Below are 3,378 nucleotides of genomic sequence, written 5' to 3' on the forward strand. Positions count from 1 at the left end.
ATTATTACCATTGTACAATACATGCTGATCACTTTCTGAGTATAATGAACGAGCTTGGTCGAGTATAATTCAGCCTACACTCTCCCTCTATCACTAAAAGGGGGGAGGGGTGAGTGTGGCTCATCTCTCCCTAGACTCCAGATCACCTGCAGAGCAGTAGCGTAGCCAGACTTGGCTCATTGGGTGTGCCACAGAAAGCCAGGGTATGCCAGGGGGCGGACCATTTGTTTATCTGCGGCCCCCCACCCAAAAAAATGTGGGCCTTTTCAAACCAGATTTAGAGGAATATTAAAATAGGACCATATGACCATAACCATCAATGTTTGCTCCTTTTCGCTCTCATTATTAGCAGGTAGAAGCAGTCAATTAAATTGTATTTTTTGGCAACATGTAAAACCACTTTGGTATCTCAGAAAAGTCTCACCTACTTTCTCCAATGAGTGTTCTAGTCGGGAAAGAACGCAAGTTTGGTTGGCATGCAGGTTTGTCTACTGCAGAGAGATCTGTACCGTTCTCAGTGTCCTCTGACTGCTGCTGCACAAACCATCAGTGTGTTTTTGGCTGGGTCCCCCCGCTGTTATTAACGTCATTGTTTCGGCTGCATCATCTTCATCATCGTCTGTCTCTCCACTGTCCACCACCAAGCGTTCACACCCAAGCACTTTTTTCAGTCAGAACGCTATGAAAATCATGTTGAGAGCGCTTCCATTGTGCACAAAACACAGCACACGGAGTGTTTTTTGTGCTCCGTTTGTTTTCCCCCTGTAGTCGCGTGCAGTACAGATCAGAACACAACGACCACACGGCCGGTGACCAGCTAGTTTTGTCTGTTTGATGTTGTTCACTGTCAACATGAAAGCCAGATTATTGCTAATTCTGGCAGCAACAGAGGTTGAAAATCCCTCGGGAGGAGAAAAGGTAGGCTACAGTAGGAAGAGAAAGAAAGAAGAAAGAAAGAAAGAAAGAAGAAAAAGACGATCAGGGCGCTTTTCCTCAATGTTCAACTTTTTCAGCTTAAAAATGCCCACAGCTCTCCTCCAAAAACAACAGACGCCACCAGCGCTGAAACGCCAGGTGCGTTCATTAAAAGAGGAGCACGTCTAGCACGTCCTTACATAGAGAATGAATTGCAGAAAGACGTTGGCAGCTCCAAAAACGCTATTGGTTTGAATGGCCAACAGGCTGTGCATGACAGCTGATGTGTTTTGCAGATAAACAAACAAACAACTTAATTTTCCCCCCTTTCTGTTTGGGTGTGCCAGCTGCCTGTGTGGGTGGCATTTGCACACCCAGGCGCACTCGTAGCTACGCCATTGCGGCAGAGAGAGATGACAATTAATTGTTACAAAGAACAGCTCAAATCCTGTGTCTCATTAAGGCCGAAAGGTTCAATGGTGTTCAATTGGAATATCCAGAATGCCTCTCCTTTTAAGAGTTGATTTTTCTATGCCAATAAATTAGAGAGAGCTGGCTGCACCATGGTTTTTTTCTTTGTAATGCCTAGCAATGGCATAGTCCATATTGTAATTTCTAATGGCAGCTTTGTGCTCTGCAACTCTCAGTTTAAGATGGCGTTTTGTTTGACCCACATACATAAGGACACAGGGGCATTTCAACACATAAACAACATGGGTGGAGAGACAATTAATTCATTAATTTATTTTATATTTCTCTCCTGAATGTGGATGATTAAATGTTTTGGGGTCAAGTGTATTAGAGCAGTGTGCACACTACCCACATCTATAGTTACCATCATAACCGCGGGAAGTACCGGCGCTGCAGGTGCGCCAGCACCCCCTGCTGGCAGGACCGAAACAAATATTTTGCCTACCCAAAATTAAATAAAGTTACAAAATAAATATAAAAATTAATTAAATGAATGCAATTGCATTAACATTCATTGTAGACACTAATGGAAACAAATTAAAAGATACAAAGTTAAAAAAACAACAATAGACTACATGCACAACTTCTTTACTTCGTGAAATTAGTACAGCTTCTTTATTTCCTGTCCTACACTATTGGATGAACTGATTAATCAGGTGTGCCTGATCATTGTTGTGACTGCAGCACACCTGACATTAATCAGTTCATCCAATAGTGATGACAGGAAATAAAGAAGCTGTAGGCTACTAATTTCAGGAAGTAGTGGAGTTGTGCATGTAGCCCATTGCAAGTTCAGCGTAAGGTATTGAGACTGTAGAGCATCTGTTTTTTGTTTGTAATTACTCTAGATCTTTTTGGGATTTGTTTCAAAATTGGATATCTGAAAAAGACCCTCAATCGCCCAATTTAGAATATAATGATATTAAATTTGGAGTTATAATGAAAGATAAACAAATTGAAATGATGTACAATAGTTTAATTATTATGGCTAAACAATTTATTCACCGATGTAGATTTCAAAATGCCAGACCCCTGTTCTTAGTATTCATGAATGAGATAATTAACTTTAAGAAAGCCTTGAAATATGTTAAAACCAAACAAGCATGGAGTGTGTACCAAAACATGCATATCTTGATTCCTGTTTAGAACTCTGTGTTAGCTTTATTTATTTTATTTTGTTGTTTATTTGATTGCCTGTTCCAATTCTGTAAATGCTTAGTCTGAATTGTTTGTATAATGTACTGTTTGTTATTGCCAGACTTTGTTTATTGAAATAAATAAATAAATAAATAAAAAAAGTTCAGCGTAAGGTCACTATGTCAGGAAAGGGAGGGGCTACTGTAATCACAGCTAGCTGTTGTGTTGTCACACGCATGTAGCTACATAGCAGACTTCACAGAAAGCTGACGAAATGGCGCAAAAGCGAATTTCGGACTTTTTTGCAAAGCCTCAACAAAACAAACGGAGGTTAAGCGAGTTGGCGGGCCAAGCGGACGCAGACTCGGAGCCAAGTCTGAGCACCATGCACTTCCGTAGCGGCAGAGGTGCATCCACCTGCGGCGTCACCTGCTGCCCTCCTCGGCTCACAGCCGCACTCAGCCGCAGCCTCGGCCTCCCAAGCGCCAGGCCCAGGCCCCAAGCCCAGCGTTCGATGACGGGGAGCGTATTGACAGGAGCCGTGCCCCTCCAATTCAAGCCGATGTCGCTCCAGCGCCACGTCCACCACAACCAGCAGCAACACCAGGCCAAACTGCTAACATTTCTGAGGCAGTCGCACCGCACCAACCAGCCAACTTCAGTTTTCCTGGAAGGAAATTAGGAAAAGAAACGTTTTCCCGATCATTCAATGCTAACTGGTTCAACAAATGGAAATGACTGCATTATATCGAGGAAGGTGATTGCGCTGTCTGTTTTAGCTGTGTCAAAGCGGTGGAGAAACGTCTAATGAACAAAGATAATGTACGGATGGACAGCAGATTTGTTAAGGGAGGC

Source organism: Poromitra crassiceps, assembly GCF_964638095.1.
Source record: "Poromitra crassiceps genome assembly, chromosome: 1".
In the NCBI taxonomy this organism is placed as follows: Eukaryota; Metazoa; Chordata; class Actinopteri; order Beryciformes; family Melamphaidae; genus Poromitra; species Poromitra crassiceps.